Source organism: Lepisosteus platostomus, chromosome 9 (genome assembly GCF_059453375.1).
Source record: "Lepisosteus platostomus isolate fLepPlt1 chromosome 9, fLepPlt1.hap1, whole genome shotgun sequence".
In the NCBI taxonomy this organism is placed as follows: Eukaryota; Metazoa; Chordata; class Actinopteri; order Semionotiformes; family Lepisosteidae; genus Lepisosteus; species Lepisosteus platostomus.
Window position 1 is genome coordinate 14,772,288 of NC_142619.1, and position 15,349 is coordinate 14,787,636.

Below are 15,349 nucleotides of genomic sequence, written 5' to 3' on the forward strand. Positions count from 1 at the left end.
TGTTTATTTCTGCTGAAAAATACGTTTTGACACTTTCTGCACACTGGGGTTAAGATCTGAGTCAGTGTGCTCTTCTGAGCCTAGCAGTTACATTGGGATTCAAAAGGCTGAGAAAACGCGTTTATTTCGGGCTGAAAAACACGTTTTGAAAAGTCTGCTGCTCCTGCCCCATAAGTTACATGGGGGTGACCAAACTTGCAGAAACATGTTTATTTCTGCTGAAAAATACGTTTTGACGCTTTCTGCACACTGGGGTTAAGATCTGAGTCAGTGGGCTCTTCTGAGCCTAGCAGTTACATTGGGATTCAAAAAGGCTGAGAAAACGCTTTTATTTCGGGCTGAAAAACACGTTTTGAAAAGTCTGCTGCTCCTGCCCCATAAGTTACATGGGGGTGACCAAACTTGCAGAAACATATTTATTTCTGCTGAAAAACACATTTTGACACTTTCCGCACACTGGGGTTAAGATCTGAGTCAGTGGGCTCTTCTGAGCCTAGCAGTTACATTGGAATTCAACAGGCTGAGAAAACGCGTTTATTTCGGGGTGAAAAACACGTTTTGAAAAGTCTGCTGCTCCTGCCCCATAAGTTACATGCGGGTGACCAAGCTTGCAGAAATATCTTTATTTCTGCTGAAAAACACGTTTTGACACTTTCTGCACACTGGGGTTAAGATCTGAGTCAGTCGGCTCTTCTGAGCCTAACAGTTACATGGGGATTCAACAGGCTGAGAAAACGCGTATATTTCGGGCTGAAAACACGTTTTGAAAAGTCTGCTGCTCCTGCCCCATTAGTTACATGGGGGTGACCAAAATTGCAGAAACATGTTTATTTCTGCTGAAAAACACGTTTTGACACTTTCTGCACACTGGGGTTAAGATCTGAGTCAGTCGGCTCTTCTGAGCCTAACAGTTACATGGGGATTCAACAGGCTGAGAAAACGCGTATATTTCGGGCTGAAAACACGTTTTGAAAAGTCTGCTGCTCCTGCCCCATAAGTTACATGGGGGTGACCAAACTTCAGAAACATGTTTATTTCTGCTGAAAAATACGTTTTGACACTTTCTGCACACTGGGGTTAAGATCTGAGTCAGTGTGCTCTTCTGAGCCTAGCAGTTACATTGGGATTCAAAAGGCTGAGAAAACGCGTTTATTTCGGGCTGAAAAACACGTTTTGAAAAGTCTGCTGCTCCTGCCCCATAAGTTACATGGGGGTGACCAAACTTGCAGAAACATGTTTATTTCTGCTGAAAAATACGTTTTGACACTTTCTGCACACTGGGGTTAAGATCTGAGTAAGTGGGCTCTTCTGAGCCTAGCAGTTACATTGGGATTCAAAAAGGCTGAGAAAACGCTTTTATTTCGGGCTGAAAAACACGTTTTGAAAAGTCTGCTGCTCCTGCCCCATAAGTTACATGGGGGTGACCAAACTTGCAGAAACATATTTATTTCTGCTGAAAAACACGTTTTGACACTTTCCGCACACTGGGGTTAAGATCTGAGTCAGTGGGCTCTTCTGAGCCTAGCAGTTACATTGGAATTCAAAAGGCTGAGAAAACGCGTTTATTTCGGGCTGAAAAACACGTTTTGAAAAGTCTGCTGCTCCTGCCCCATAAGTTACATGGGGGTGACCAAACTTGCAGAAACATGTTTATTTCTGCTGAAAAACACGTTTTGACACTTTCTGCACACTGGGGTTAAGATCTGAGTCAGTGGGCTCTTCTGAGCCTAGCAGTTACATTGGGATTCAAAAAGGCTGAGAAAACGCGTTTATTTCGGGCTGAAAAACACGTTTTGAAAAGTCTGCTGCTCCTGCCCCATAAGTTACATGGGGGTGAACAAACTTGCAGAAACATGTTTATTTCTGCTGAAAAACACGTTTTGACACTTTCCGCACACTGGGGTTAAGATCTGAGTCAGTGGGCTCTTCTGAGCCTAGCAGTTACATTGGAATTCAACAGGCTGAGAAAACGCATTTATTTCGGGCTGAAAAACACGTTTTGAAAAGTCTGCTGCTCCTGGCTCATAAGTTACATCGGGTGACCAATCTTGCAGAAACATGTTTATTTATGCTGAAAAATACGTTTTGACACTTTCTGCACACTGGGGTTAAGATCTGAGTCAGTGGGCTCTTCTGAGCCTAGCAGTTACTTTGGGATTCAACAGGATGAGAAAACGTGTTTATTTCGGGCTGAAAAACACATTTTGAAAATTCTGCTGCTCCTGCCCCATAAGTTACATGGGGGTGACCAAACTTGCAGAAACATGTTTATTTCTGCTGAAAAACACGTTTTGACACTTTCTGCACACTGGGGTTAAGATCTGAGTCAGTGGGCTCTTCTGAGCCTAGCAGTTACATTGGGATTCAAAAAGGCTGAGAAAACGCGTTTATTTCGGGCTGAGAAACACGTTTTGAAAACTCTGCTGCTCCTGCCCCATAAGTTACATGGGGGTGACCAAACTTGCAGAAACATGTTTATTTCTGCTGAAAAACACGTTTTGACACTTTCCGCACACTGGGGTTAAGATCTGAGTCAGTGGGCTCTTCTGAGCCTAGCAGTTACATTGGAATTCAACAGGCTGAGAAAACGCGTTTATTTCGGGCTGAAAAACAAGTTTTGAAAAGTCTGCTGCTCCTGGCTCATAAGTTACATGGGGGTGACCAAACTTGCAGAAACATGTTTATTTCTGCTGAAAAACACGTTTTGACACTTTCTGCACACTGGGGTTAAGATCTGAGTCAGTGGGCTATTCTGAGCCTAACAGTTACATGGGGGTTCAACAGGCTGAGAAAACGCGTATATTTCGGGCTGAAAACACGTTTTGAAAAGTCTGCTGCTCCTGCCCCATAAGTTACATGGGGGTGACCAAACTTGCAGAAACGTTTATTTCTGCTGAAAAATACGTTTTGACACTTTCTGCACACTGGGGTTAAGATCTGAGTCAGTGGGCTCTTCTGAGCCTAGCAGTTACATTGGGATTCAAAAGGCTGAGAAAACGCGTTTATTTCGGGCTGAAAAACACGTTTTGAAAAGTGTGCTGCTCCTGCCCCATTAGTTACATGGGGGTGACCAAAATTGCAGAAACATGTTTATTTCTGCTGAAAAACACGTTTTGACACTTTCTGCACACTGGGGTTAAGATCTGAGTCAGTGGGCTCTTCTGAGCCTAGCAGTTACATTGGGATTCAACAGGATGAGAAAACGTGTTTATTTCGGGCTGAAAAACACGTTTTGAAAATTCTGCTGCTCCTGCCCCATAAGTTACATGGGGGTGACCAAGCTTGCAGAAACATCTTTATTTCTGCTGAAAAACACGTTTTGACACTTTCCGCACACTGGGGTTAAGATCTGAGTCAGTGGGCTCTTCTTAGCCTAGCAGTTACATTGGAATTCAACAGGCTGAGAAAACGCGTTTATTTCGGGCTGAAAAACACGTTTTAAAAAGTCTGCTGCTCCTGACCCATTAGTTACATGGGGGTGACCAAAATTGCAGAAACATGTTTATTTCTGCTGAAAAATACGTTTTGACACTTTCTGCACACTGGGGTTAAGATCTGAGTCAGTGTGCTCTTCTGAGCCTAGCAGTTACATTGGGATTCAACAGGATGAGAAAACGTGTTTATTTCGGGCTGAAAAACACGTTTTGAAAAGTCTGCTGCTCCTGCCCCATAAGTTACATGGGGGTGACCAAGCTTGCAGAAACATCTTTATTTCTGCTGAAAAACACGTTTTGACACTTTCCGCACACTGGGGTTAAGATCTGAGTCAGTGGGCTCTTCTGAGCCTAGCAGTTACATTGGAATTCAACAGGCTGAGAAAACATGTTTATTTCTGGCTGAAAAACACGTTTTAAAAAGTCTGCTGCTCCTGCCCCATAAGTTACATGGGGGTGACCAAACTTGCAGAAACATGTTTATTTCTGCTGAAAAACACGTTTTGACACTTTCTGCACACTGGGGTTAAGATCTGAGTCAGTGGGCTCTTCTGAGCCTAGCAGTTACATTGGGATTCAACAGGATGAGAAAACGTGTTTATTTCGGGCTGAAAAACGCGTTTTGAAAATTCTGCTGCTCCTGCCCCATAAGTTACATGGGGGTGACCAAGCTTGCAGAAACATCTTTATTTCTGCTGAAAAACACGTTTTGACACTTTCCGCACACTGGGGTTAAGATCTGAGTCAGTGGGCTCTTCTGAGCCTAGCAGTTACATTGGAATTCAACAGGCTGAGAATACGCGTTTATTTCGGGCTGAAAAACACGTTTTAAAAAGTCTGCTGCTCCTGACCCATTAGTTACATGGGGGTGACCAAAATTGCAGAAACATGTTTATTTCTGCTGAAAAACACGTTTTGACACTTTCTGCACACTGGGGTTAAGATCTGAGTCAGTGGGCTCTTCTGAGCCTAACAGTTACATGGGGATTCAACAGGCTGAGAAAACGCGTATATTTCGGGCTGAAAACACGTTTTGAAAAGTCTGCTGCTCCTGCCCCATAAGTTACATGGGGGTGACCAAACTTCAGAAACATGTTTATTTCTGCTGAAAAATACGTTTTGACACTTTCTGCACACTGGGGTTAAGATCTGAGTCAGTGTGCTCTTCTGAGCCTAAAAGTTACATTGGGATTCAACAGGATGAGAAAACATGTTTATTTCGGGCTGAAAAACACGTTTTGAAAAGTCTGCTGCTCCTGCCCCATAAGTTACATGGGGGTGACCAAGCTTGCAGAAACATCTTTATTTCTGCTGAAAAACACGTTTTGACACTTTCCGCACACTGGGGTTAAGATCTGAGTCAGTGGGCTCTTCTGAGCCTAGCAGTTACATTGGAATTCAACAGGCTGAGAAAACGCGTTTATTTCGGGCTGAAAAACACGTTTTAAAAACTCTGCTGCTCCTGCCCCATTAGTTACATGGGGGTGACCAAAATTGCAGAAACATGTTTATTTCTGCTGAAAAACACGTTTTGACACTTTCTGCACACTGGGGTTAAGATCTGAGTCAGTGGGCTCTTCTGAGCCTAACAGTTACATGGGGATTCAACAGGCTGAGAAAACGCGTATATTTCGGGCTGAAAACACGTTTTGAAAAGTCTGCTGCTCCTGCCCCATAAGTTACATGGGGGTGACCAAACTTCAGAAACATGTTTATTTCTGCTGAAAAATACGTTTTGACACTTTCTGCACACTGGGGTTAAGATCTGAGTCAGTGTGCTCTTCTGAGCCTAGCAGTTACATTGGGATTCAACAGGATGAGAAAACGTGTTTATTTCGGGCTGAAAAACACGTTTTGAAAAGTCTGCTGCTCCTGCCCCATAAGTTACATGGGGGTGACCAAGCTTGCAGAAACATCTTTATTTCTGCTGAAAAACACGTTTTGACACTTTCCGCACACTGGGGTTAAGATCTGAGTCAGTGGGCTCTTCTGAGCCTAGCAGTTACATTGGAATTCAACAGGCTGAGAAAACGCGTTTATTTCGGGCTGAAAAACACGTTTTAAAAAGTCTGCTGCTCCTGCCCCATTAGTTACATGGGGGTGACCAAAATTGCAGAAACATGTTTATTTCTGCTGAAAAACACGTTTTGACACTTTCTGCACACTGGGGTTAAGATCTGAGTCAGTGGGCTCTTCTGAGCCTAACAGTTACATGGGGATTCAACAGGCTGAGAAAACGCGTATATTTCGGGCTGAAAACACGTTTTGAAAAGTCTGCTGCTCCTGCCCCATAAGTTACATGGGGGTGACCAAACTACAGAAACATGTTTATTTCTGCTGAAAAATACGTTTTGACACTTTCTGCACACTGGGGTTAAGATCTGAGTCAGTGTGCTCTTCTGAGCCTAGCAGTTACATTGGGATTCAAAAGGCTGAGAAAACGCGTTTATTTCGGGCTGAAAAACACGTTTTGAAAAGTCTGCTGCTCCTGCCCCATAAGTTACATGGGGGTGACCAAACTTGCAGAAACATGTTTATTTCTGCTGAAAAATACGTTTTGACACTTTCTGCACACTGGGGTTAAGATCTGAGTCAGTGGGCTCTTCTGAGCCTAGCAGTTACATTGGGATTCAAAAAGGCTGAGAAAACGCTTTTATTTCGGGCTGAAAAACACGTTTTGAAAAGTCTGCTGCTCCTGCCCCATAAGTTACATGGGGGTGACCAAACTTGCAGAAACATATTTATTTCTGCTGAAAAACACGTTTTGACACTTTCCGCACACTGGGGTTAAGATCTGAGTCAGTGGGCTCTTCTGAGCCTAGCAGTTACATTGGAATTCAACAGGCTGAGAAAACGCGTTTATTTCGGGCTGAAAAACACGTTTTGAAAAGTCTGCTGCTCCTGCCCCATAAGTTACATGCGGGTGACCAAGCTTGCAGAAATATCTTTATTTCTGCTGAAAAACACGTTTTGACACTTTCTGCACACTGGGGTTAAGATCTGAGTCAGTCGGCTCTTCTGAGCCTAACAGTTACATGGGGATTCAACAGGCTGAGAAAACGCGTATATTTCGGGCTGAAAACACGTTTTGAAAAGTCTGCTGCTCCTGCCCCATTAGTTACATGGGGGTGACCAAAATTGCAGAAACATGTTTATTTCTGCTGAAAAACACGTTTTGACACTTTCTGCACACTGGGGTTAAGATCTGAGTCAGTCGGCTCTTCTGAGCCTAACAGTTACATGGGGATTCAACAGGCTGAGAAAACGCGTATATTTCGGGCTGAAAACACGTTTTGAAAAGTCTGCTGCTCCTGCCCCATAAGTTACATGGGGGTGACCAAACTTCAGAAACATGTTTATTTCTGCTGAAAAATACGTTTTGACACTTTCTGCACACTGGGGTTAAGATCTGAGTCAGTGTGCTCTTCTGAGCCTAGCAGTTACATTGGGATTCAAAAGGCTGAGAAAACGCGTTTATTTCGGGCTGAAAAACACGTTTTGAAAAGTCTGCTGCTCCTGCCCCATAAGTTACATGGGGGTGACCAAACTTGCAGAAACATGTTTATTTCTGCTGAAAAATACGTTTTGACACTTTCTGCACACTGGGGTTAAGATCTGAGTAAGTGGGCTCTTCTGAGCCTAGCAGTTACATTGGGATTCAAAAAGGCTGAGAAAACGCTTTTATTTCGGGCTGAAAAACACGTTTTGAAAAGTCTGCTGCTCCTGCCCCATAAGTTACATGGGGGTGACCAAACTTGCAGAAACATATTTATTTCTGCTGAAAAACACGTTTTGACACTTTCCGCACACTGGGGTTAAGATCTGAGTCAGTGGGCTCTTCTGAGCCTAGCAGTTACATTGGAATTCAACAGGCTGAGAAAACGCGTTTATTTCGGGCTGAAAAACACGTTTTGAAAAGTCTGCTGCTCCTGGCTCATAAGTTACATCGGGTGACCAATCTTGCAGAAACATGTTTATTTATGCTGAAAAATACGTTTTGACACTTTCTGCACACTGGGGTTAAGATCTGAGTCAGTGGGCTCTTCTGAGCCTAGCAGTTACATTGGGATTCAACAGGATGAGAAAACGTGTTTATTTCGGGCTGAAAAACACATTTTGAAAAGTGTGCTGCTCCTGCCCCATAAGTTACATGGGGGTGACCAAACTTGCAGAAACATGTTTATTTCTGCTGAAAAACACGTTTTGACACTTTCTGCACACTGGGGTTAAGATCTGAGTCAGTCGGCTCTTCTGAGCCTAACAGTTACATGGGGATTCAACAGGCTGAGAAAACGCGTATATTTCGGGCTGAAAACACGTTTTGAAAAGTCTGCTGCTCCTGCCCCATAAGTTACATGGGGGTGACCAAACTTGCAGAAACATGTTTATTTCTGCTGAAAAATACGTTTTGACACTTTCTGCACACTGGGGTTAAGATCTGAGTCAGTGGGCTCTTCTGAGCCTAGCAGTTACATTGGGATTCAAAAAGGCTGAGAAAACGCGTTTATTTCGGGCTGAAAAACACGTTTTGAAAACTCTGCTGCTCCTGCCCCATAAGTTACATGGGGGTGACCAAACTTGCAGAAACATGTTTATTTCTGCTGAAAAACACGTTTTGACACTTTCCGCACACTGGGGTTAAGATCTGAGTCAGTGGGCTCTTCTGAGCCTAGCAGTTACATTGGAATTCAACAGGCTGAGAAAACGCGTTTATTTCGGGCTGAAAAACAAGTTTTGAAAAGTCTGCTGCTCCTGGCTCATAAGTTACATGGGGATGACCAAACTTGCAGAAACATGTTTATTTCTGCTGAAAAACACGTTTTGACACTTTCTGCACACTGGGGTTAAGATCTGAGTCAGTGGGCTCTTCTGAGCCTAACAGTTACATGGGGGTTCAACAGGCTGAGAAAACGCGTATATTTCGGGCTGAAAACACGTTTTGAAAATTCTGCTGCTCCTGCCCCATAAGTTACATGGGGGTGACCAAGCTTGCAGAAACATCTTTATTTCTGCTGAAAAACACGTTTTGACACTTTCCGCACACTGGGGTTAAGATCTGAGTCAGTGGGCTCTTCTGAGCCTAGCAGTTACATTGGAATTCAACAGGCTGAGAAAACGCGTTTATTTCGGGCTGAAAAACACGTTTTAAAAAGTCTGCTGCTCCTGACCCATTAGTTACATGGGGGTGACCAAAATTGCAGAAACATGTTTATTTCTGCTGAAAAATACGTTTTGACACTTTCTGCACACTGGGGTTAAGATCTGAGTCAGTGTGCTCTTCTGAGCCTAGCAGTTACATGGGGATTCAACAGGATGAGAAAACTTGTTTATTTCGGGCTGAAAAACACGTTTTGAAAAGTCTGCTGCTCCTGCCCCATAAGTTACATGGGGGTGACCAAGCTTGCAGAAACATCTTTATTTCTGCTGAAAAACACGTTTTGACACTTTCCGCACACTGGGGTTAAGATCTGAGTCAGTGGGCTCTTCTGAGCCTAGCAGTTACATTGGAATTCAACAGGCTGAGAAAACGCGTTTATTTCTGGCTGAAAAACACGTTTTAAAAAGTCTGCTGCTCCTGCCCCATAAGTTACTTGGGGGTGACCAAACTTGCAGAAACATGTTTATTTCTGCTGAAAAACACGTTTTGACACTTTCTGCACACTGGGGTTAAGATCTGAGTCAGTGGGCTCTTCTGAGCCTAGCAGTTACATTGGGATTCAACAGGATGAGAAAACGTGTTTATTTCGGGCTGAAAAACACGTTTTGAAAATTCTGCTGCTCCTGCCCCATAAGTTACATGGGGGTGACCAAGCTTGCAGAAACATCTTTATTTCTGCTGAAAAACACGTTTTGACACTTTCCGCACACTGGGGTTAAGATCTGAGTCAGTGGGCTCTTCTGAGCCTAGCAGTTACATTGGAATTCAACAGGCTGAGAAAACGCGTTTATTTCGGGCTGAAAAACACGTTTTAAAAAGTCTGCTGCTCCTGACCCATTAGTTACATGGGGGTGACCAAAATTGCAGAAACATGTTTATTTCTGCTGAAAAACACGTTTTGACACTTTCTGCACACTGGGGTTAAGATCTGAGTCAGTGGGCTCTTCTGAGCCTAACAGTTACATGGGGATTCAACAGGCTGAGAAAACGCGTATATTTCGGGCTGAAAACACGTTTTGAAAAGTCTGCTGCTCCTGCCCCATAAGTTACATGGGGGTGACCAAACTTCAGAAACATGTTTATTTCTGCTGAAAAATACGTTTTGATACTTTCTGCACACTGGGGTTAAGATCTGAGTCAGTGTGCTCTTCTGAGCCTAAAAGTTACATTGGGATTCAACAGGATGAGAAAACGTGTTTATTTCGGGCTGAAAAACACGTTTTGAAAAGTCTGCTGCTCCTGCCCCATAAGTTACATGGGGGTGACCAAGCTTGCAGAAACATCTTTATTTCTGCTGAAAAACACGTTTTGACACTTTCCGCACACTGGGGTTAAGATCTGAGTCAGTGGGCTCTTCTGAGCCTAGCAGTTACATTGGAATTCAACAGGCTGAGAAAACGCGTTTATTTCGGGCTGAAAAACACGTTTTAAAAAGTCTGCTGCTCCTGCCCCATTAGTTACATGGGGGTGACCAAAATACAGAAACATGTTTATTTCTGCTGAAAAACACGTTTTGACACTTTCTGCACACTGGGGTTAAGATCTGAGTCAGTGGGCTCTTCTGAGCCTAACAGTTACATGGGGATTCAACAGGCTGAGAAAACGCGTATATTTCGGGCTGAAAACACGTTTTGAAAAGTGTGCTGCTCCTGCCCCATAAGTTACATGGGGGTGACCAAACTTCAGAAACATGTTTATTTCTGCTGAAAAATACGTTTTGACACTTTCTGCACACTGGGGTTAAGATCTGAGTCAGTGTGCTCTTCTGAGCCTAGCAGTTACATTGGGATTCAACAGGATGAGAAAACGTGTTTATTTCGGGCTGAAAAACACGTTTTGAAAAGTCTGCTGCTCCTGCCCCATAAGTTACATGGGGGTGACCAAGCTTGCAGAAACATCTTTATTTCTGCTGAAAAACACGTTTTGACACTTTCCGCACACTGGGGTTAAGATCTGAGTCAGTGGGCTCTTCTGAGCCTAGCAGTTACATTGGAATTCAACAGGCTGAGAAAACGCGTTTATTTCGGGCTGAAAAACACGTTTTAAAAAGTCTGCTGCTCCTGCCCCATTAGTTACATGGGGGTGACCAAAATTGCAGAAACATGTTTATTTCTGCTGAAAAACACGTTTTGACACTTTCTGCACACTGGGGTTAAGATCTGAGTCAGTGGGCTCTTCTGAGCCTAACAGTTACATGGGGATTCAACAGGCTGAGAAAACGCGTATATTTCGGGCTGAAAACACGTTTTGAAAAGTCTGCTGCTCCTGCCCCATAAGTTACATGGGGGTGACCAAACTTCAGAAACATGTTTATTTCTGCTGAAAAATACGTTTTGACACTTTCTGCACACTGGGGTTAAGATCTGAGTCAGTGTGCTCTTCTGAGCCTAGCAGTTACATTGGGATTCAAAAGGCTGAGAAAACGCGTTTATTTCGGGCTGAAAAACACGTTTTGAAAAGTCTGCTGCTCCTGCCCCATAAGTTACATGGGGGTGACCAAACTTGCAGAAACATGTTTATTTCTGCTGAAAAATACGTTTTGACACTTTCTGCACACTGGGGTTAAGATCTGAGTCAGTGGGCTCTTCTGAGCCTAGCAGTTACATTGGGATTCAAAAAGGCTGAGAAAACGCTTTTATTTCGGGCTGAAAAACACGTTTTGAAAAGTCTGCTGCTCCTGCCCCATAAGTTACATGGGGGTGACCAAACTTGCAGAAACATATTTATTTCTGCTGAAAAACACGTTTTGACACTTTCCGCACACTGGGGTTAAGATCTGAGTCAGTGGGCTCTTCTGAGCCTAGCAGTTACATTGGAATTCAACAGGCTGAGAAAACGCGTTTATTTCGGGCTGAAAAACACGTTTTGAAAAGTCTGCTGCTCCTGCCCCATAAGTTACATGCGGGTGACCAAGCTTGCAGAAATATCTTTATTTCTGCTGAAAAACACGTTTTGACACTTTCTGCACACTGGGGTTAAGATCTGAGTCAGTCGGCTCTTCTGAGCCTAACAGTTACATGGGGATTCAACAGGCTGAGAAAACGCGTATATTTCGGGCTGAAAACACGTTTTGAAAAGTCTGCTGCTCCTGCCCCATAAGTTACATGGGGGTGACCAAACTTGCAGAAACATGTTTATTTCTGCTGAAAAACACGTTTTGACACTTTCTGCACACTGGGGTTAAGATCTGAGTCAGTCGGCTCTTCTGAGCCTAACAGTTACATGGGGATTCAACAGGCTGAGAAAACGCGTATATTTCGGGCTGAAAACACGTTTTGAAAAGTCTGCTGCTCCTGCCCCATAAGTTACATGGGGGTGACCAAACTTGCAGAAACATGTTTATTTCTGCTGAAAAATACGTTTTGACACTTTCTGCACACTGGGGTTAAGATCTGAGTCAGTGGGCTCTTCTGAGCCTAGCAGTTACATTGGGATTCAAAAAGGCTGAGAAAACGCGTTTATTTCGGGCTGAAAAACACGTTTTGAAAACTCTGCTGCTCCTGCCCCATAAGTTACATGGGGGTGACCAAACTTGCAGAAACATGTTTATTTCTGCTGAAAAACACGTTTTGACACTTTCCGCACACTGGGGTTAAGATCTGAGTCAGTGGGCTCTTCTGAGCCTAGCAGTTACATTGGAATTCAACAGGCTGAGAAAACGCGTTTATTTCGGGCTGAAAAACAAGTTTTGAAAAGTCTGCTGCTCCTGGCTCATAAGTTACATGGGGGTGACCAAACTTGCAGAAACATGTTTATTTCTGCTGAAAAACACGTTTTGACACTTTCTGCACACTGGGGTTAAGATCTGAGTCAGTGGGCTCTTCTGAGCCTAACAGTTACATGGGGATTCAACAGGCTGAGAAAACGCGTATATTTCGGGCTGAAAACACGTTTTGAAAAGTCTGCTGCTCCTGCCCCATAAGTTACATGGGGGTGACCAAACTTCAGAAACATGTTTATTTCTGCTGAAAAATACGTTTTGACACTTTCTGCACACTGGGGTTAAGATCTGAGTCAGTGTGCTGTTCTGAGCCTAGCAGTTACATTGGGATTCAACAGGATGAGAAAACGTGTTTATTTCGGGCTGAAAAACACGTTTTGAAAAGTCTGCTGCTCCTGCCCCATAAGTTACATGGGGGTGACCAAGCTTGCAGAAACATCTTTATTTCTGCTGAAAAACACGTTTTGACACTTTCCGCACACTGGGGTTAAGATCTGAGTCAGTGGGCTCTTCTGAGCCTAGCAGTTACATTGGAATTCAACAGGCTGAGAAAACGCGTTTATTTCGGGCTGAAAAACACGTTTTAAAAAGTCTGCTGCTCCTGCCCCATTAGTTACATGGGGGTGACCAAAATTGCAGAAACATGTTTATTTCTGCTGAAAAACACGTTTTGACACTTTCTGCACACTGGGGTTAAGATCTGAGTCAGTGGGCTCTTCTGAGCCTAACAGTTACATGGGGATTCAACAGGCTGAGAAAACGCGTATATTTCGGGCTGAAAACACGTTTTGAAAAGTCTGCTGCTCCTGCCCCATAAGTTACATGGGGGTGACCAAACTTCAGAAACATGTTTATTTCTGCTGAAAAATACGTTTTGACACTTTCTGCACACTAGGGTTAAGATCTGAGTCAGTGTGCTCTTCTGAGCCTAGCAGTTACATTGGGATTCAAAAGGCTGAGAAAACGCGTTTATTTCGGGCTGAAAAACACGTTTTGAAAACTCAGCTGCTCCTGCCCCATAAGTTACATGGGGGTGACCAAACTTGCAGAAACATGTTTATTTCTGCTGAAAAACACGTTTTGACACTTTCTGCACACTGGGGTTAAGATCTGAGTCAGTCGGCTCTTCTGAGCCTAACAGTTACATGGGGATTCAACAGGCTGAGAAAACGCGTATATTTCGGGCTGAAAACACGTTTTGAAAAGTCTGCTGCTCCTGCCCCATAAGTTACATGGGGGTGACCAAACTTGCAGAAACATGTTTATTTCTGCTGAAAAATACGTTTTGACACTTTCTGCACACTGGGGTTAAGATCTGAGTCAGTGGGCTCTTCTGAGCCTAGCAGTTACATTGGGATTCAAAAAGGCTGAGAAAACGCGTTTATTTCGGGCTGAAAAACACGTTTTGAAAACTCTGCTGCTCCTGCCCCATAAGTTACATGGGGGTGACCAAACTTGCAGAAACATGTTTATTTCTGCTGAAAAACACGTTTTGACACTTTCCGCACACTGGGGTTAAGATCTGAGTCAGTGGGCTCTTCTGAGCCTAGCAGTTACATTGGAATTCAACAGGCTGAGAAAACGCGTTTATTTCGGGCTGAAAAACAAGTTTTGAAAAGTCTGCTGCTCCTGCCCCATAAGTTACATGGGGGTGACCAAACTTGCAGAAACATGTTTATTTCTGCTGAAAAACACGTTTTGACACTTTCTGCACACTGGGGTTAAGATCTGAATCAGTGGGCTCTTCTGAGCCTAGCAGTTACATTGGGATTCAACAGGATGAGAAAACGTGTTTATTTCGGGCTGAAAAACACGTTTTGAAAATTCTGCTGCTCCTGCCCCATAAGTTACATGGGGGTGACCAAACTTGCAGAAACATGTTTATTTCTGCTGAAAAATACGTTTTGACACTTTCTGCACACTGGGGTTAAGATCTGAGTCAGTGGGCTCTTCTGAGCCTAGCAGTTACATTGGGATTCAAAAAGGCTGAGAAAACGCGTTTATTTCGGGCTGAAAAACACGTTTTGAAAAGTCTGCTGCTCCTGCCCCATAAGTTACATGGGGGTGAACAAACTTGCAGAAACATGTTTATTTCTGCTGAAAAACACGTTTTGACACTTTCCGCACACTGGGGTTAAGATCTGAGTCTGTGGGCTCTTCTGAGCCTAGCAGTTACATTGGAATTCAACAGGCTGAGAAAACGCGTTTATTTCGGGCTGAAAAACACGTTTTGAAAAGTCTGCTGCTCCTGGCTCATAAGTTACATCGGGTGACCAATCTTGCAGAAACATGTTTATTTATGCTGAAAAATACGTTTTGACACTTTCTGCACACTGGGGTTAAGATCTGAGTCAGTGGGCTCTTCTGAGCCTAGCAGTTACATTGGGATTCAACAGGATGAGAAAACGTGTTTATTTCGGGCTGAAAAACACATTTTGAAAATTCTGCTGCTCCTGCCCCATAAGTTACATGGGGGTGACCAAGCTTGCAGAAACATCTTTATTTCTGCTGAAAAACACGTTTTGACACTTTCTGCACACTGGGGTTAAGATCTGAGTCAGTGGGCTCTTCTGAGTCTAACATTTACATGTGGATTCAACAGGCTGAGAAAACGCGTTTATTTCGGGCTGAAAAACACGTTTTGAAAACTCAGCTGCTCCTGCCCCATAAGTTACATGGGGGTGACCAAACTTGCAGAAACATGTTAATTTCTGCTGAAAAACACGTTTTGACACTTTCTGCACACTGGGGTTAAGATCTGAGTCAGTCGGCTCTTCTGAGCCTAACAGTTACATGGGGATTCAACAGGCTGAGAAAACGCGTATATTTCGGGCTGAAAACACGTTTTGAAAAGTCTGCTGCTCCTGCCCCATAAGTTACATGGGGGTGACCAAACTTGCAGAAACATGTTTATTTCTGCTGAAAAATACGTTTTGACACTTTCTGCACACTGGGGTTAAGATCTGAGTCAGTGGGCTCTTCTGAGCCTAGCAGTTACATTGGGATTCAAAAGGCTGAGAAAACGCGTTTATTTCG